This window comes from Pleurodeles waltl, chromosome 7, assembly GCF_031143425.1.
Source record: "Pleurodeles waltl isolate 20211129_DDA chromosome 7, aPleWal1.hap1.20221129, whole genome shotgun sequence".
In the NCBI taxonomy this organism is placed as follows: domain Eukaryota; kingdom Metazoa; phylum Chordata; class Amphibia; order Caudata; family Salamandridae; genus Pleurodeles; species Pleurodeles waltl.
Window position 1 is genome coordinate 374,642,965 of NC_090446.1, and position 20,606 is coordinate 374,663,570.

General features: G+C 44.3%; 1 protein-coding gene across 5 annotated transcripts in view; it reads right to left on the reverse strand.

Moving 5' to 3' along the window:
* LOC138304092 (uncharacterized) overlaps positions 1 to 18,456 on the reverse strand; it is a 381,850-nt gene extending 363,394 nt beyond the window's left edge. For 3 of the 5 annotated variants that reach the window (XM_069243825.1, XM_069243824.1, XM_069243823.1), the window contains exon 1: positions 17,540 to 17,675. The gene's annotated coding sequence lies outside the window, so the exon portion shown is untranslated. Of the gene's footprint in view, positions 1 to 17,539; positions 17,766 to 18,275 lie in introns of those variants that run through there. The other 2 variants (XM_069243822.1, XM_069243821.1) reach the window with 2 other exon arrangements.
* Positions 18,457 to 20,606: the final 2,150 nt, after the last annotated feature.

Consider the following 20,606-nt stretch of genomic DNA (forward strand, 5'->3'; position numbering starts at 1 on the left):
GGGCCCCATTATGGGGAATGTCTAATTGTTCATTGTTACAGACCCAAGATAATCTTTTTCTGCCTAGATTATTGGCAGTACCAAGCACAACCCCATCTTATACTGTACATTAATAGCTTACTGTTCCTTAAATATAAGGCAGTATCAGCATTAGTCAGCTTATTGTTTGGCACAGCATCTGGGGTAAGGTTGGTACAATGCTTACCAAAGAGATCGTAACTGACTGTTTAACTCTTGACCACAGTGCTGACATTCCCTGGTTGGCATATGTTAATAGTCTTTTAAAGGAGCTGGATGTGAATACTGGTATCAGAGACCATGTGAGCATCTTGCCTTATAGGAAAATAGAAGTGAAGATGGCCCTTAAAGGATCCCAAAGTCTGCAAGAGAAGGTACGGAATGTGCTAAATCCACTGTGAAAAGATATTGTGAGGGTCCAATAGATCAAGGAATCCAGAGGTACGCCAATGGTCCCTGACATATTTGAGGGTCCAATAGATCAAGGAATCCAGAGGTACGCCAATGGTCCCTGACATATAACATTTATTTTATCTCAATAGGTAATGGGCATTTTGCACTTTATAGTAGCATTCACCAATATGGGGATATGGGATCCAAAACTACCTAAGTGTCCATATGATGGCAAATCCTGCCTGTCAACTTTGCATTTTATTCTCTTTTGTAATTTTTATAAGGACATTAAAAACAATTCTAAACCTCCTTTTTTACATGAAAAAATATTTTATTATAAAGATACTTTTATTTTATCTGTAGACTTGAAAATAAGAGATTGTACCTTTCAGTGTCTACTTTTGTTGAGTATTCTATCAAAAGTAGGAAGACTTACTCACATCTATACGCTCTAATCCATAAAATGCATTAAATATTTAATGTTGAGTCAAATTTTAGCCTCTAGAGGAATTAATTTAGGTATTTAAATATATGATATATTTCCCCCCGTATAACATATCCAGTTCCTATTTTATCTGTGAATCACATTTTAATTCCTCTCTTGTATTTTAACTGTGAATGTTAGTTTAATGTCAATTCTGCTGTAAACGTATAAGAAGCAAATTAAATTATAAGATGATATGATGTTTATGACTCTCTGGTGCACTTTTTTTTATACTTTAATCATGAAATGCACTATAACCCTGTTAAGCTGTTATACATGGAGTAGAATATAAAAGATATTATACAAGGACATATTGCCACTATTCAGAAAATCTGGAATGTTTTTATTTTTGGTTTCTTATGCACTCAAATTGCCTTAGGCTGAGTGTGATTAATGTAATGTTAGCCATTTTTCTTTTTACTTTCTTAGTGCATTACCTCTTTTATGGATTTTATCAGAATAAAAATTGAAAGGACAGTAGAGAGATATTTTGTACAAAAGGGGCAAGATACAAAGGAAATAGTACCACTGTTATAAGACACAAGTAGGGGGGATTTATGAAACAGGCATCATTACATTGTCAAACTACAACACCACATTCAGGATTTAAAGTAGTACAGTTTCTGCAAAAACAAGAACAGTTAACAGGGGGACACAGAGAACAAAATACCAGTGAGAATGCAGAAGGTGCAGACAGACAGACCTATTCATCCGATGCACTAGATAAAAGGACTAAATTCGAACTGATGTTGAGATCAGCTACGCAATTATTATTTTTTCATGCAGGCTCTGTAGGCTATATTGATATTTGGTATTTGAGGAAAGGTTTTTGATACTCCTACATGTCAACACGATACGGCGTTATTGCAACACAAAAAGATTTGTTATTGCAAGCGATGCTAAAGAACAGTGCAAAACATGCTGTCAAATTACAGAATTTCTTAAGCTGTCAGGAGACACAAGGTATCACTGATAAGATACAATTTGTTCAACCAGAAGATTTCTAAATGGGACACCTCTAGTGGAAAGGATGGAGACAATCGACTCAGGGCAGATCAAATTAATTTCATACAAAAACAGGTGTGTGCATTTTTGGGAACGGCTGGCTACTGCCGCCATTGGATCTCAAATTTTCATTACTGGTAATGCCATTATGGGCCCTTACCCACAAGGACACACCTGACAGAGGACCATGAAGGAAACTCCCTTGCCATCTGGCATGCTCTCCTTGAATCTCTTGCTTTGGGGTTTAACAAAAGTATTTCTCTGCCTGACTACTCTGAAGACTTTTCATCTTTTTATTCATGAGTCCAAAGAGTGTGCTCTTGCAGTACTAATTCAGCAGAAGGAAAATTGCAAAAGAGTATGTGCATATTTCTCTGCAACATTTTATGTAGACGCAATATTCTGAATGCAATCACACTGTCTCATGTTGAAGGTGTACACCAACCTTTTCATTATCATGACTGCATCAACAAAATAATGATGCAGACAAAGGGCAGGACAGATAGGCAGAATATACCATCTGATGATGAAGAGAGTGATGTTATGGATGAATGTATTCATTAGGAGTGGACGAACATTTTAATTCCACCAGCAGAATTGGAGAAATTTAGTAATTCTGCATTACTGTTGTAATGCAGAAATACAAAATTTCCCACTCCACTCCACAGGCAGAATTAATTTATCAGTAGCACTGCTTAAACACTTGTAACATGAAAAACATGCACTGGAAACCCAGTGAGTGAAGAGTTAACTTCATTCATTGGGGAGTAAGAGCAAGGTTTTAAAATGTTCAAGTTTACGCATCAAGAATTTTCGATTCTATTAAGGACATGGAGGAGAGGATTATGCTTCTCTTTCTTCAATTGCCTTTAACAGCAGCAAATGAGAAACACACTTTAAACTACATATCCCATGATCCTTTGTCTCTTCCAATCACCGACTACAACTTGACTACATACTAACAAACTAGAACAGAACTTACTTTGGCACTTATCAGCACTCCCTGCATCGCGCCAACGAACATCCTGGACTGGCTAGAATCCTAAGTTGTCTTTGTTGCCAACTCTGAACTTCATGCCAGTAAAGCATCAACTCTCCCTGCAAACGTGCAGATGAAACTCCAGAACAGTGTAGATTCTTCAAGTCATCTTCACTCCCAAACCTAGAACGAAAAACAGGTAATAACATCCCACCTATAGACACATATCACTTCTAACCATATAACTCATAAAAGAGATGGTATACAATCTAAACATATCTTGAACATGTTCTGTATTGGGTGGAATAATCCTTGCCTCCGTATCCTTAATAGAATCGAAAATTCTTGATGCATAAGCTTGAAAATGTTAAATTCTAAGTCAGGACCGGAGGCTTCGGATTATGCTACTTTAAAGTCGATTCACCAATACAGAAGCCGCAACCACAAAAAGGTTTATGGTAAAAAACTTTAAATGTTGAATCGGAAGACCAAACTGCCACAGCCATAATGGCTTCCAAACAGGATCCCACGAAAAAGGTCTTAGAAGCCATAGCGCCCCTCACCAAGTGAGCAATAAATAAGGAGACATCAATCCCTGCTTTATTTAGCAGCCATTTAATCCACCTAGCCAAGGTAGCTGATGAGACTGGGCGGAAAGGTTTCTGCAAGGATATCAAAAACTTATCATTACAATCTGCTCTAAACTCCTGAGGGCAATCCTCATAGGCTTTACATGTAACCACACATAATTTTTGATGATGTGGAAAAGAAGGATAACTAATACAAGTAGGATCTGTCTTTGTACATCTAGACAATGTAAAGGATACCCCTGAAGGAGTAAATACTAATCCAAAGCACATACGTCTGCAACATGCCTGCCTAAAATCAGACATAACAGAAGAGTCCGTTTTGCCGACAATTCCTTACGAGATCGATCTTCGTTTGCTGCTCAAGATTTAAGAAACTTTAGAAGCACAACCCACAAGGAGGAATATCATGGTTGTGGTGGGCGTGCCACTCTGATACCTCTGAGTACCTTACAAATTAAAGGGCGTTTCCCAGCAGGCTTACCATCCAACAAGGAATGATCTGCCGAAATAACAGATCAAAAGCTATTAACCATCCAGTAAGATAAGCGTTGCCCAGCCGAATCCGAAAGAAAATTCACAATCATATGCGCTCTGGCACTCATAGAATACACCTTCCTTTCGTGACACCAACAAACTCATCTTTGCTAGGAGGCCTCATATCTCTTGTGAGTAGAGCCCACGTAAGGTTGGAGATGGGCCTAATAAATCAGACCTTTCAGCGCCAAGGAGCCTTTCTCAAAGCGTCTTGGAGGTTCACGGCAGGCAAAGAACACCACTATACTCCATTCCTGCTGGCAAAAAGTTCAACAAACCAGCAATAGAAAAGGCTCCTGGGGAAGTTATTTGAATCAAGTTATTAAGAGCCTGGGCATAAAAGACGTTTGAAAAAGTGGCACGGGGAAGTCTGAATTCAACAGTTAATTCCTCAGTTTGCTCGCTTTCTTTCATCACTGACAAAGCTTCCTTAGCCAAAAGATGGCATGCCTGGGCTGTCTTAGGGTCCTATTCGTCTCTGCCTTCTCAAGGTTACTTAACTGTACAATTTTCAAATTGACTAAAACAACACTTCTTGCTGTATTGCATGGGATTCTTCGGTACCAAAGACGCCCACCCATCCTGGAAAGAACAATATCCTGAGCAAAACTGCTGCGTTGTGGATATAATCAGGAATCTTTGTTGCATATTTTTTTTATTTGCTTAGATTTAGGCCTAGAAAGAAGTAAGCTGCTAAATCATTTCTATCTAACTCACAACATCCGTCCCTACAGACCAGCTGTAATAACTTGGCTCAAGAGTGACTCAATTCCATTCTGTTGTAGGGGGGTAAAGTTTTTTAAACTGTTTCAAAAGAAATTGACCAAGGCCAATCTGGGGTAATCGCTGTCATTCCTAGTGTTGCGGTCAATTCATCCCCCCTAAGATTTTAGTCTTAATTCCTCACCCGTCCATGCTTGTTTTGAGTATAAAGGCTCCATCAGTGTCCAGTAAGAACTTTTTTTAATCTTATTAACTACATCACCGGCCTAAAGCAATCTTGCCTGACTTGCTGTGTTGAAATAATTATTTGCAAATGCCTTTCTCCTTGTTTTGTTTGCGGCCCAGTGTCAACCCATTACGATTGCACAAAGAAGGTTGTTAACGCTTCCTCTTCTCTACTGATTTGCTGTGTTGAAATAATTATATGCAATAGCCTTTCTTCTTGTTTAGTTTTAGGCCCTGTGTCAACCCATTACGATTGCACAAAGAAGGTTTTTTATGCTTCCTCTTCTCAACTGACATGGAAGTTTTAATTATTTTAAGGTATTTCTTTTTTCTATTGCATTGGAGACATATTGTAATGATTTTGATTAATTGTACAATAAACTACTACTACTCTTGTGAGTAGAGGGAGCTCAGGACTGGGACAAGAAAAACATAGCGTCCTGCGAAACTCCCGGCACTTGTCAATGGTTCCCGAAAGGCTCCAAGCCATGAGGGACAAAACCCCCTGAACCACCAGTAGATGTGGAAGGCCCATTGGATCAGAGAGAAGATCCAGGAAAGACATAATCCTCACCAGAGGCGCACATGCCAGTGCCAATGCCCCCGGAAATCATGACTTTCCAACATGGAGTTATCAGGACCATGTCCACTCTCCGACGTTACACCTGAGCTAATACCCTCTGTATTATTGAGAAGGGTGGGAACGCATACATCAGACCCGGCGCCCAAGATTGAAGAAAGGCATCCGAAGCCACTGCTTGCAGATCCGGCCTCAAGAATAAAAGATTGGAACTTGTGAATTCAGTTGGTACGCAAGCAGGTCTATCTGAAGCGGTCCCCAATGAACAGTCAGTTGACAAAATACTCACTGACGTAGCCTACAAACGCTGGAATCCCTCAGGAAAAGAGAACTCCAATCTGCGATGGCCTTGTTCCGGCCCGGAATATACTTTGCCGTCACTGATATCTTATGTTGGAGGCAGTAATGCCAAAAATCCTTGCCGATTTTCACCAGGACATGGTACCTCATTCTCCCCACAGACGGCTGATATACCATACCGCTGAGGTATTGTCCATCTTTAAAAATATGCAAAAGCTGGTTTTGTGGGGAGACAGAGTGCGGATCGCAAGTAACCCCACCAAAAGTTCCAAGCAATTTATGTAGAGTTGAAGCTCCTCTGGGGTCCAACGACCCTCCGTTTTCAACTGACCACATCTGGCTCCCCAGCCCCAATGACTAGCATCGGACTTCATTATTACCTCCGGAATTGGAGAAAATATTGCTGTGAGGTTCCAGGCATCCATGTGATCCAGCCACCATTTCAATTCCATCCTGGCTTCGTTCGAGAGGGCTATTTTCTCCGAGTTAGCAAGCCCCCGACGAAGATGTAAAATCTTCAACCTTTGAAGGAACCAATAATGTAGCTTGCTTGGCAATATTGCCTGAATTGAGGATGCCAAAAGGTGGGATGTGATAAATAAGCATCCTTGAGGTCCAACCCGACCATCCAATCTCTCTTCTGTAATAGGATGTGAAGAAAATGTATGACCTACATTTTGAAGTGGCCGATACACTATCCATGAATTTAATCTTTTGAGATTCGGGACTAAACGAAAGCCCTTGTCCTTTTCTGCACTAGAAATATCGTACTGACAAAACTCTGAGGGTGCAGCGTAGTGAAAGAAATTGCCGTTTTTTGAGCAGCGACTGCAGCTCTTCATCTATGAAAAAGCTCTCTGTCTGCAAAAAATGGAGAGGAAGAGGAGGGGACCTCCGATGTGGGGTTAAATAAAACTCCAATCTGAAACCCTGAATTGTTTGTAATATCCAGGGCTCTTTAGTAATCAGCTCTCACTGACGTTGAAACCCCCGAATATTTCCCCCAACCAATGCCTCTGAATCCAGAATCACACTTACCTGCGTAAGAAGAATCGGCAGTGGTAGCATCTCTTCTATATCCTCCTCGTTGGGCACGTCCACGCCCACTTCTGTTGTGGAAAGGATAAAAAGAGGACGATCCAGAGGAGAAACCTCTGCCTCTTTGGTAGGTTCTGGAAGCCTGATAGGTGCCACGGCTAAGTGCTCAGACTCGGAAGCGTCCAGCCCTGGAAAAAGGGCCACTGTGGAATACCTTTTGATAGGATTTTGAGCCTTATCCAATGCTGCGAAGGTCAACACATACTTTTCTAAGTCTTTCACAAATATGTCTTCAAACAGAAGACCATTCACCAAAGTTCCTGCCTCTATGGAGGCCAACTCCGCCAAATTGGCGTTAATGCGCATTAAAAACAACTTTTGTTGTTCAATGGACATAGTTTGCATTGCCCAACATACAAATGACTCGTTGAGCCCACTCCAATACCTCTCCTGGATCCAGATGTTTATTCGCCTCCTTGGCTTGGACTGCCAACACTAAAATCTTAGTAAGAGGCCCATACATATCTAATAATTTGTCCTGGTGGCCTCTCCAAGCTCTGTCCAGACCCTTCTTAGGGTCCTCAGTGAACTTTTTTAGGAATGGCACCATATCTGGATCAATATCAGGCGTGTCCGCTACTTTCCACAGCAATGATGGTCGGGGGCATTCCGAACTAAGAGCGTTGCACACTTCGTGCTCAAAACCCTTCCTCATTCTCTTTTGCACGTAATGTGCTACTTCCATACATGGCACCCACTCCGTAGACCTGGGGTGAACAATATTCTCAGATTCAAATAACAGAGTTTTAGACTGCACCACAGATTGGTTCCCTGTAGTATTGTGCATTTTACATTTACTCTTAGAGTGGGGATATAACTCCTTCTGTATGTCATCTGCAGATGAAGCTTGCAAAGAAGTGCAAGAGATCTCAGTGATCTGGGGATTTGCCTCGAAGGGGTTCCCCAAAACACCAAAAGCTGCTTCATATCCATATTCGTAGTCCCTCAGAACCAATGTTGCGAAATTCCGAAAAAACCTCTGCTGACCTTGAAGCTGTGTTTGATGCAGTACTCCCATCTGAGTCTCTGGGTGGGAACTTTCCCTACGTATTCATCCTGGACAAGGATTCACCTGACGTTCAAAATGTACCAGAGGTTACGTAAATGGCCTCAAAGCTTTAAATAAAGCTTGATTCACGGAATCCTGCCCTTGATTATTCAGTGCTTCCACTAGATGCTCTTCCATATGCTGGTCATAAGGTGCCTCAGAATACTCTGTGTACCCTTCCTCATCAACTGCGTAGTACGCAATGATGCCTGAAGACTTCAAGCAATGAGGGATGGAAGAGGTTAAGCGGGGGATGAGCCCTGTGCAGGTGACAGACTTAGCAGAAGCACCAGTGCCAAAAACGTTGTATGTGCTAGGCAGTCTGTTAATTCAGTAAATGCAAAGTGGAGGGAGCCACCTGCCACATTCCCTAGGGAAAAACCACAAATTCGACAACTCGGGCGTTCTCAGGGAATTAAGAGTCTGTGAGCCCCTGTTATGCACGCATTGTGAGCCGACCGGAAAGAAAACCCAGATTCGGTTCACCGCGCATGCGGAAGAGTGGCCACACAAAGGGGACAATGTTCCACATGAGCAGAGCTCCAGCTCCGCACGTCAAAATACGACAGAATATTCAAATATCAAAACAAACACAGCGGGTGGAAGCATCACGAAGAGCGCTACCTGTCTGAAGATAGAAGTTAGTAAAGTACTGATACACATATAAAATAAGTATCTTAAAAGAAATCACTTAACTCGGCTGCTGCAGCAGCAAAGAAAGAGGAAACACTTCTGCGGGATGAACTTTTATAGGGGTCTTGACGCCTGTGATTGGAAGAGACAAAGACCCTCATTACAACCCTGGCGGACAGTGCAATGATGGCGGTAGGACCGCAAACAGGCCGGCAGTAATTACCGCCCCATTATGACATTGGCGGTTTGGCACATCCCAAACCGCCAATGTCCCACACCGTCCGCCACGGCGGTAACGACCGCTGGGCTGGAGACAACGGTCTTCAGCCCAGCGGCTGTCACTAGGCCGCCTGCGGGATCATGACCCCGCATACTGCCACAGATTTTGTGGATTTTAAACCGCCACGAAATCCATGGCGGTAGGCACTATCAGTGTCAGGGAATTTGTTCCCTGGAATTGATTGGGGTGTCCCCCTCCCCTGAGTCCACCCCCAAAACCCACGACCTCCCTACCGCCCTCCAAAGGTGGTAGGGCCCCCTCCCCACCCACGACCCACGCCCAACCCCCAACCCCCATAGGCCACCTTAAACATACCCCCCACTCACGCACGCACACACCACTCACACACATACACACGCACATACAAGCACACATGCACACACGCATACACGATACAATCCCACTACACACATCACACCCTCCGCAAACATACACGCACCCACACACCCCCTCTAAACACTCACACACCACACAACACCCCCTCCCCTGTCGATGATCACCTTACCTGCTGCTTTGGTGGTCCTCCGGGAGAGAACGGGATCCATGAAGGCCGCTCTGCCGCCAGCACTCCGTCACCAGAACACCACCACGCCGAATACTGGTACGTAATTCAGTGGGTGGTGTTCTGATGATGCGGCGGTGACGGAGGAGCAGCCTCCACTACACTGCCGACCGCCAGTATGGCTGCTGGCGGCTCTCCGTCCAAATAATGGCGGAGGGTCGCCACCATTCATAATCTGGTTGGCGGAATACCACCAACACTGGCGGTCTTCTGTCCGGCTGGCCCTCGGCTGTCTTTAAAAAAGACCACTGAGGTCAAAATGAGGGCCAAAGTGTCATGGGATATGTAGTTTAAAGTTTATTGTTTCTGACTGGCTGCTGTAAAAAGACAAGTAAAGAAAGAGAAGCATTATCCGAAGACTCCGGTCCTGACATAGAATTGCTTCCTGCCAAAAAGTCAAGCAGTGAGTCATCATGGCTTCGCCTGGGACCCTTCTCCCCGACCCTTCTCCCCTTCCCAGACTCTCACAGCTGTCAGCTTAGTGAGAGAGCTGCCGTCTATCTTTACGTCCACTTGGGAAGTTGAAGGCTACCTAGAGAGCACAGCTTGCGCTCGCAGGAATGCTCCTCAACACAGCAGGATGTATCAGAGAGCTCTCGACAGCATGAATTAAAACAAGCATTGGCATTGTCAATAGGTCTCTTTATTGCAGAAAAGGACAAAGACCCCTGGTTTGTGTGATGATCAAAGAGTGGTTTACCAGTAAGGAGATAGCAGTCAAATGTACGAACACATAGTCAGCATGCATTGCAATGCTACAGCATGCCATGTTTATAAAAGGGAATGGTAACTAGGGTAAAATGTCATATGGAAAAGACTGCCTTCCCTGATATTGCTCAGTTGTTGTTGTCCTTAGATGAAGCAATTTAGATCTCTGTATGTGGAACTCACAATCCCAAAGCAAGTGTGGCAATGCTACTACCAGAATAAAAATACAGGGATTTATGTAAGTACTAACCAAGCAGCAGAGCACCCCCGTTGCTACAGCTTCGATCTTCAAATAAGCGAATGGTAACCAACACTGGCTGTCTCTAATTGTCCAAGTGGAATATAGCCATCTTCCACTGTGTGGGGAGTATAAGAAGTCATGCCCACATCGAGGAAGTAAAAAAAAATTTAAGAAAAAAAGATGTTTTGGAAGACACTTAGGGCAACAATTAGGCGCAGCACGTAATCCTGATCAGAAGATAGTGATAGGCTTTGTCATAAGCTACGTATGAAAACGGGTATTCGCCTTCAGCAGGACTTGCCATAACCTGGTCAGTTTAACAGCCACGTTCCTGTTCGTGAAGTATGTGTAAGTTCTTCCTCTCGTCCTTTTAAATAGTTCTAATATTTTAGGGTCTATTACAACCTTGTATTTGTGAGACAATAATGCCTTGTGTTTATTGATGCTTGGGGACTTGTGTGGAAATGCCAGGCCAGGTGGCTACAGATAACGGAGATAAAATCAGATGGTTCGAAATAGCGCATGTTTACAAATTAATTCACAGAGATGATTGTGATTGCGGTTCTGATACCGAGGGTTACAGTGCAACCAGCTGCTGACAAGAAAGGAAAACATAAAAAGAAAAAAAAAGACGACTGCGGGGTTTCCACGGATAAACCCACCCCTGCCGTGTACAGCATGGGATGGCAGAAGCTGCTTGTATTTCAGTATGTTTTGAAGCCCCCAGAAAGGTCCTGTCATTTTATTGAGCTGCTGACCTGGCAGCACGGAAGTAAACCAATACCTAACTAATTTAGGCGATTAAAAGACAAGAGCACTTAATGGAAGTGTAATCCAAGGTAAAAGTGCGCAGTGAGCGAAGGGCACCGTCACGTCAGGGCTGTTCTCACCAAGTTATTCTGTGACAACGAGCAGCCCTTTATATTTGTTGGTGCTGTGTGGGTGTTATGGCATTTCCACTGAAAAGGAAAACGAGTTGGAGAGGAGGCCACCCTGACCTGTACAGACTCTCTGGTTGGTAACAGCTACAAAGTGAGTGCTTTCAGAGGTTGTGTGTGTGAGGGGGTGAGGTGTGGGGGGTGCAGGTATTCAGATGCTGCACTTGTGGTGCAGAAGCAGTGCTAAGTGAATGCAAATGAGCTCCAGAGGTGTCCAGTGGCAGCAGAGTAGTTAGAAAGACTTATGTGGTTCTGCTTGGGTGTGCACGGCAGCTGGAGCTGTACTGGGAATGCCATGTTGCGCAATGGGGTGCTAAAATCCTGCAGAAGCTGGCATAGAGTCTAAATGGAAGTGCATTGGCTGGAGCCGTACTGGACATGCCACGTTGAGCAATGTGGTGCTGAAGTCCTGCAGAAACTGGCATAGAGCCTAAATGGAAGTGCACTGGCTGGGGTCTCAATGTGGGGTGGCAAGTGGTGTGCGTGTGTTGCGTAGGCCTCCAGGGCAAGGTCTGGGGATGATGGTGCATGGGCGGACGGGGGAAGGCGACACAAGGGGTTTCTTGGAGCTGCTCCAAGGTACCCGGGCATGCCATGTGGTAGATAGGGTGGCAGGGTGAGAGGCACGGGCGGGGGCTGCACAAGGACTGGACTAGCTGCATGTAGGCGTACGGGCAGAAATGGGTGAACCAGGGCTGCAGGGAAGACAGTGGCTGGGGCAGGAGCCCAAAAAGGCGCTGGGAGTGCACAGGCTGTGCAGTCGGTTAGACAGCCTTGTAGGTGAGGGGTAGGGCCTGCACAGGGACAGGTGTGATTGTGGGTGTACTGAGGAGCAGAGGGAGGGGTACGAGGGCTATAATGTAGACACAGAATCAGAAGAGTGTGGACCGTAAATGTGAAAAAGTAAAATGTCAGGAGGACCTACCCAGGCGGCGAGTAGGATCGACAAGAGAGTCGAGCCTGCACTCATCAAGCAGCAGTGCGACCCCATTGCAGCATCTCCGAACGGAGCACAACAGATGGTCGTTTCCAACTACCTCCAAAACAAATTAAAGGATCGTGCCTTAAAGGCACAAAGATGCTTTACATGGGCCCATCAGCTCACGGGGGAGACGCCTCTTCACACTTGACGAATAAAAGTGAAGGCAGTAGGGGCCCGTTTCCAACTCTCTTTAATGAGAGGATGCGCCTGTCCTCCCCGAGCTGCAGAGCACCCAAGACACAGCAGCTCCTATCGGGGCAAATGAGCTGGTAATTTCTGCCTCGGGAGGATTTGGGAGGGAGAATGCTTAAATAAAATTGAAGCAGCTGCGGCCTGTTAATTCATGAGGTTACAGTGTAGCACGAGCAAGCAAGAAAATGATAAAGTAAGTGAGTGTGTATCACTATCTTTGTGCTGAGTCTGTAACCCTCCCCGGCACTCTGTGTGGAGGAACAGGTAGCCTAACTGCGAGTTTTCCTGGTGACCTAGGCATCTGCAAAGGTAGACACGTTGTTGTTCAAAAGAAAAACTATATGTGTTGTTGTGTACACAATGCGGATGTAATTTAAAAAAATAAGTGCAATCATCATTACAGCTGGGAGTGAACCATATGACATGACAGAATGCCACCAAACATACAAATTGTGAATATACACACAAAATGCAGAAGGAAACTAGTTAAGCATAACATGCACTGCCCACACCAATTCGGAGAAAATGTTAATTACTGAAGTTATGAAGGGACCTTGAGAAGCTCGTCCTCCTAATCTGGGGCAAGAGGACCTCTGATGAATCTCACAGAGTTTTTACCAAACTCTACAGAATTCCATGAAGGAAAACTCTGCCAGTTCCGCCCACCTTTAGTATTCATGCCTGTGCAAGTGAAACGTTGAATTGGTTTAAAGCTCACTCGGATTCAGATTGCCTAGGGGAATTTGAGCCTATTGTCCTTCATTTCACTCACTACCACTCCATTGCAGAATTTTCCATGATTTTAGATTTAGTGCTCTTTCTAGTGTCATATTTGGCCATAATAAGAATCGTTGTCCACATAGCATTAATGTTAGACAGTGGCTCCTGCCACTGAATTTTAAAATGTCAGAAGGGGTGGCTTAAAAAAGAATGTGTCATTCTTTCTTGCCATAGCCACCTTCTTGCCATTTATTTTATTAGCTTTAAATCTCAATAAGGTCTCTACTGAGTTGTGAAAGTAGAGGGCCAGAAGTTGCAAGGAAACAATCTGTTTTACTCAGATTGTCTGCGTACTAATTTAAAATCATGCGAAAATTAACACAAATAATAATATACGATAGGATGTCTATATATCCTAAGGCAGGAAGGAACACTATATGGCGTGGCTCAGCTGCAGGGTAAACAATGTGGCACCACAAGGATGGATGTCAGTAGAGATCTTTATGACAGAACTCGTCAGAAGATTTCTTTATAAACACCTGGTTCTTGGTGTCCTTTTCTTTTCACTGTGAAGTATGCTCTGCTTTTTTGTTCTCATTAGCTTCGCCAGATACTTTCTGGAATTCCTTCTAGGATTCACTCTTTAAAAAGCATGTAGCTAGCCTGTCATTATTCCAATCTAACTTTGGGAGAATTTGAAATGAGTGCAATCTATTGCAACTTCTTTTCAAACACCTGTTCTCTCATACCTTGAATACTAGATTTTAGATTGCATAAGCTTTATATTCCCTAGAAGTTACGGTCTTAAAAACAGCATGTTCAAATGAAAAACTGTGTCAACTACACTTTAAGAGGTTTAGTACGCTCAGTTTAGACACTGAAAATGTACCTAAGGAGCCAGTGCCGATGAACCATTCTGCTTTCTACTGTTTTGGATCCTGCCAAAGCCAGGTGGGTCTAGATGTACAAATCATAATGGCCAATAAGCTATTAAATTGGTCGTAAAAAACATCCATGTTTCTCTGATGTTACTATCACTTTACAGCATATGCCCCTTCTTCAATTCACCATGCATAGCTTTCTTTCTTAAGGCCGTGACTACAAGTGGGTTGCAAGTGATGGAGGTGTTTACTGTATGCAGCAAATACCCGACACTCAGGAGTGTTTATCAGTTTTGATAAATACCTTCTGTTTTGAGGTTTCCACAGGAAACCTGCAGAACTGGCATTTTCTGCTCTAAACTCAACGTGTCTTGGTATTTACCAAGTATTTTTTTTACCAGGAAATGTCAGCAGTTTTGACCTGCCAAAATTTAAGTTGGCAAAAATGTGGAGGTGTCCGAGTTGCAGCACAGCTCCTAATTCCAATCCCAATGCAAAAGGCGGACTGCACAGTGCCTGGAACTTAATGTCCCCCTTCCCTTTTAACCAGGGCCTTAAAAGGTATTTTCACAATGGGGAAGATGCTCCACGTTTGAGAAATTCACAGAAGAGGTAGCACACAGGGTGTGTTAATTTCTCACTTATAGTAAATGAATGACTTATATTTTATTGCACAAGGTAGTTAAAACCGCCTGTAATTAAAAGCAAAAAAAACAAACATTTAATTCAAAACAATAATAATACATCTATTGGAGAAAAAAAACAAAAAAAACAGTCCTTTACCTAAAATGATAACCAGAAATACAATGTAGCAATTAAATCATAAAAAGTTAAGGATATTTTTTAATTCTGTAATAAGTCTTTTTTGTTTTTACCAACATGAACGATTCACTATTTAATTAATATAGAAATAATAACCAGTGGGTCCCGCTAGCACTCATTTGTGGGGACCGGCCCTTATTTTTCCTCTTAAGCTATTGACCAAGAGCAGGAGAGAGAAAGACACACAAACGGCAAAGAAGGAGGATAGCAAAGATGATAAAAACAGCACAATGTGAGAAAACAGGGAACTGCTAAGCGTAAGAAAGGGGCACCAGTATTTGTTAATGAATTTAAGAAGCCTGTGTTGTATTTGGCACACACATTTTTAATAGCCCCATTAGCCCCACGGGAGCAGAGCGCTGGGCACTGATTATTTTACAAAGTGAGGACTGAGGTGACAGCCTTTGCAAATTGTATAAACCTGCATACTAACTGAAATCAGCGTTACAAAAACCACTCACAGTAGTAATATGGCAAGACTATGACGGTAATCTAGACAGGACAGAGCAGAGTACGGTGTAAATCTGCAGTACACGGTCCAAGCAAGCCAAGCAATGCAGCGTCCAAGATAAGTGAGCTCCACATGGTCTAAATGAGGTTAACAGTGTAGTGTCCCTGGTGGAAAACAGACAGCCTAAGAAGCTCATGGTCTGGAGTTGGCAGAGCCAAGGTGATTAAAGCAATGCAAAGTCTGATGGGGAAGCATTGGAGGGAACACGACTAGGGTAGGAACACCGAGAAGGGGAGAGCTCAGAGACTAAGGGAGCAGCAAAGGGTACAATTGGACTAAAGAGCACCTCGGGGTCTAAATGGTCATGGGCTCAGCACAGAACCAAAAGGCCAGGGAGCAGGGCAGAGTCCAAATGGGTGGCAGTACATAGTCAAGATCTGGCCAGATGAAGCAGTGCAGGGCCTGGGCTTGGTGTAGAGCACAGAGAACCAAGCAAAACTGAAGGCCCAAGGGGAGAAACACTGGGTCCAAGGAGTGAGGGGAGCAGGGTCTAAAGGAGTAAAGGAGGCAGAAAGTAGCGCATGGTCGCTTTGCACCAAAGAGGTCTGGGCAGCACGTGATAGAGTGGGGTAGTACCATGTCCAAGAAAAGGAAGCAGTAAAGGGTCCAACAGGGAAAAAATAACAGGTTCAAATTAGGGGAGAAAGCTCATGGTTCAACCGGGGAGGTGCGGTGGGGAATGGGAGAAGCCTATGTCCATTGCTGGGGGAGAAACACAAAGGGGGTTATTACAACTTTGGAGGAGGTGTTAATCCGTCCCAAAAGTGACGGTAAAGTGACGGATATACCACCAGCCGTATTACGAGTCCATTATATCCTATGGAACTCGTAATACGGCTGGTGGTATATCCGTCACATTTGGGACAGATTAACACCTCCTCCAAAGTTGTATAACCCCCAATGTCTTTCAGGGCACTGGTAGAAGCGTTTGGTCAAACTGGAGAGGAGGAGTGAAGCATCCAAGGGGGTGACGATCAGCAAAGTGTCCCTGGGGGCAGGAAGCAGAGCGGGGTCTAAGGGGACAAGGAACAGTACGGGGCAAGCACAGGGTCAAAAAAGGGAGAGGCGGCATATTTTCAGAAAGAGTAGTTAGTGCATGTTCCAGGTTACAGGAATAGTAGGTTGGGATACAAGGGGAGGAGACAGAGCGCCAGGGAGCAAAAGGGATATGGTGGGGTATGATCCGGGGCAATCGGTGTAGGGTCCAGGGACAGCAAGGTCATAAAAAATACATTCAGATCTAGAGAATACAGAAATACAGTTTGCCCTAATCCTCTCATGATTTATTAGATTGACCACAAAAAAAAAACAGAAAAGTGGACTTAATACAAAGGAACGTAAGGACAGAGGATAAGACGAGAGAGATGGTGAAAGAGAAAAGAGAAGATTGGAGAGCGAAAGAAGAGGTCAACAGCAGAATGAGGAGAGAAAGGAATGTGGGAAAGGATGATAAAAAAAAAGATGAAAAGATGAAGTGATACAGCGAGACATTATTAATTGTTCCCTTATAATTGTTACGGTGCCTGATGACATAAACTAAGCCACAGTATCTCAGCTAAAGAAACATGTTTGAAAAAAAAAAGACAAGACAACCCAGGGGAGGAGAATTTCATAAACAGGGATGTGACCACATTCAGACCAGGTGTGTAACATTTTTTCCTACCATATAACCTGTTCCAGGTTGGTATGTAAGGGATAACTCAGCAATGGATACATTGCTTCTTGAACAATCGCCTTCAGAGCGTGGCACTCCCATCATCTCCGTCTCAGCTACAGAGATTGCATTGCCAGATCCTTGAGTCGAACAAGTAATTCAAACCTTGTTCCTGTTATTCAATAAGCCTATTTTTATTACCACGGATACTAGAGTGGGGAAGAGAGAGAGGAGCAGGAGAATAACATTCTATTATGCAAGATTGATAGTAGTAAGCCCTATCAAGCCTCTAAGGTTTCTGATACATAATATTTTTCATGATTAACATTGTAAGTCTTTCAATCGCTTGTTTCACGCTCTTGGGTGTCACTGCACACTGAAGTCTCAGTTTATGACATTCCGTAAAAAGAACTGTACTAACATTAGTAATAGTATTACCTTCTTCACCATGCACATCAAAATAGTCTTGAAAGCGTTCACATCATGCACACTAATGATTGCAATTGCCTTCACCATAACGCCCACTCCGTTCCTGACATCACCTTGCTCCTACACCATAGCACATGGCACGGTACCTTTCCACAAATTTTCTGGACAGTATTAGGGCTAAAATTCAACGGAAGTATTTATGTCTGTAATAACAGCCAAATACTTGGGGGCCAAGCCGAGTGCTGACAACCAATCAGGAAAGAGAAAACAGATACCTCTGGGAGTGTAAAGAGTAGTGAGCTTGAATTGGCTCGAGAACACTTGTGATGGGATTGGCTATATAATTCTTATCAGATACTCATTGGCTATGGGGCGCCAGAAATTGGGCTGGGAACCCACGTGCCAGATGTTCACAGAGTGAAACACATTAGAAGAAAGCAGGCGCGCGTGCGTGCCAGACAGGAAATTTATTTGCTACAGGTTGTAGCCGACCGCAGCAAGTATGTTTCGGAACTGCTCACTGGATGATTTTTCTTGTGTGTCACAATAAACTGGCAGCCAGACTTAAGGTAAACAGAAGATTATGAATGAAATATGTGCCTTTCACCACACTCTTTACCAAGGCGGACCTAGGTCTGACTGACTGGAGTTCGCCCTGAGGCAGTGTCTGTGGCGCCGTTTGTGACCGAGAGCCACCCAGCCTGTATCTTCTGTATGACGAGATGACGAGGACAGTGCTACTTACCGGTTTTGTCCAGAGCACCGCTTTGACTACAGTTGTAAATGCTGACTTTGTTAAGGATCACTTATCGATCCGGGGCGCATATCTCTTCTAGCTCGCTCGGGAAGTTGGATCCCAGTGTCCTGAAGCAGGGTGAATGAATGGGGAATAACGACTGCTGTGTTTAGGCAAAGGCGCCTGTTATTCCCACTCTTCATTCCTTAGCAGTGGAGGTTGCTGGGCTTTTTTAACTTGCACCCTGACATTCGGTTGACGTCAGTTTTAGGATTAAGTGCGGTCACGTGGGGCCGGTGTTACATGTTGTGAACGAAACCTGCTCCATAGGATTCAGAATCATACCAAGACTATCCTCCACTTGACCCTGCTCCCAAGCTCAGGCGCCCCTTTCCCTTTCAGTGCTTACAGCTTCAGCACCCTGCTGCCGCCTTCACATCCTACATGCATTGGCAACGCCAAAAAGGTTAGACTATGCGAGATCCATTGGCTTTGTCACTGTATTTTTTTTAAATGTCCCACAGTAGCTTGAGCAGCTGCAACATTGTCTAACATGAAAAAAGCACGATGATGCGGTCATTGTAGGACGGCGTCATAATAATGTTATATGTTATTCTGGCCTTTTAGTACAGCAGTCTACTGCTTCTGTGGATTATTAAATCACACTAGGACTGGTGTTTATGCATTTGGAATATAAATCAGCAGAAAACTGCAGTCAATGCCTAATTGCGCTAGAGCACACAGTACAGCCCCTGCTCCAGAATTTGGAGTATGGCCAAGAAGAAGCATGGGTGGGCCACAGTCTCCTAGGTGTCTGGGAGCTGGGTATGGGCATGCTGGATGGTTTAGTACAGATATGAGCTCCATACCATACCCACTGCTGGGTTCTGTCTACTAATTTTACCCCTGTACTCCCAGAGGTACCCCCAATTTCTTCTTCCTGTTTGTCAGTATGTTTTGCCTGTCTCACTTGGATCCTGCTGGTCAGGACCCCAGTGCTCATAGTTTGTGGCCTAATGTATTTGTTGTCAGTAGTGCTTAACTGTGTCCCTGAAGTTCAGCTAACCAGAACTTCAGTGCTTATGCTCCCTCTGCTTCCAAATTAGTCACTATAGTTTAGTGACTTCATATTCCAATTCCAGTTGGCACACTGGACCCCCCTTATAAGTCACTACCTAGGTACCCAGGGCATTGGGGTTCCAGGAGATCCTTATGGGCTGGATCATTTCTTTTGCAACCCATAAAGAGCTCAGGCAAACCCTTCTTCAAGACTTCCACTGCAGCCTGTGTGAAATAGTGCACACACTATTTCACAGCCATTTTCACTGCAGTTAAGTAACTTATAAGTCATCTATATGTCTAACCCTCATTTCCTGAAGGCTAGATGCAAAGTTACTAAGTATGAGGGCACCCTTGCTCTAGCAAAGGTGCCCCCACGCTGTCCAGGGCCAATTCCCATGACTTTGTGAGTGCGGTGATACCATTACACGAGTGCACTACATATAGGTTAATACCTATATGTAGCTTCAGAATGGTAACTCAGAATATGGCGCTAAACTGGGCAAAGGAATGGGGAGTGACCACTCCCCTGTCCATCACCACTCAGGGGTAGTGCCCAGGGCTCCTCCAGTGTGTCCCTGGCATTAGCCATCTTGTTTTTCAAGGTGTGGGGACACCCTGGAGATCTCTGAGTGGCTAGTGCCAGCAGGTGACGTCAGAGAACCCTTCTGATAGGTGCATACATGGGTAGGTAGCCAATCCCACTCTCAGGGCTATTTAGGGTCTCTCCTGTGGGTTCCTCGTCAGATTCGGCTTGCAAGTTTCCTCCACGGAATCTTCTGCATCCTTTGCTTCTGCTTCTGACCTTCGGATCAACCGCAGACTGCTCCAGGAACCACTGTAACTGCAACAAAGTATCCAGAAAGGCTACTGTGACCCTGCAACTTCAGCTCCAGCTAGCAACTGCAAAAGTTTCCAAGGTGTGCACGCTCTGAGGAATCCCTTCCTTCACCCTGCATCAGAAGAACCAAAGGAATCTCCTGTGGAGTGACAGAGTCACTTCCCTGCTCTAGCAGGCAACTTCCAAGTCGACGACTGGTTCTCTGGAACTCCTCTCCTGGCGACGAGCATGCTCCCTGGAACACAGGTGGTAGACCCCTTCGACCCAGACTGTCCTAAGGTCCAGCTGTCCAAATTTGGTAAGAGCTTGCCTTCCTGGTTTGCAACAGTACCCCTTTGCACCACATCATCTCTAGCTCCTAGGGCCTCTGTGCACTTTTTCCAAGAATCCTGTGTGAACAGTGTAGCCCAGGTCCCCAGCACTCCATCCTGCGATGCACA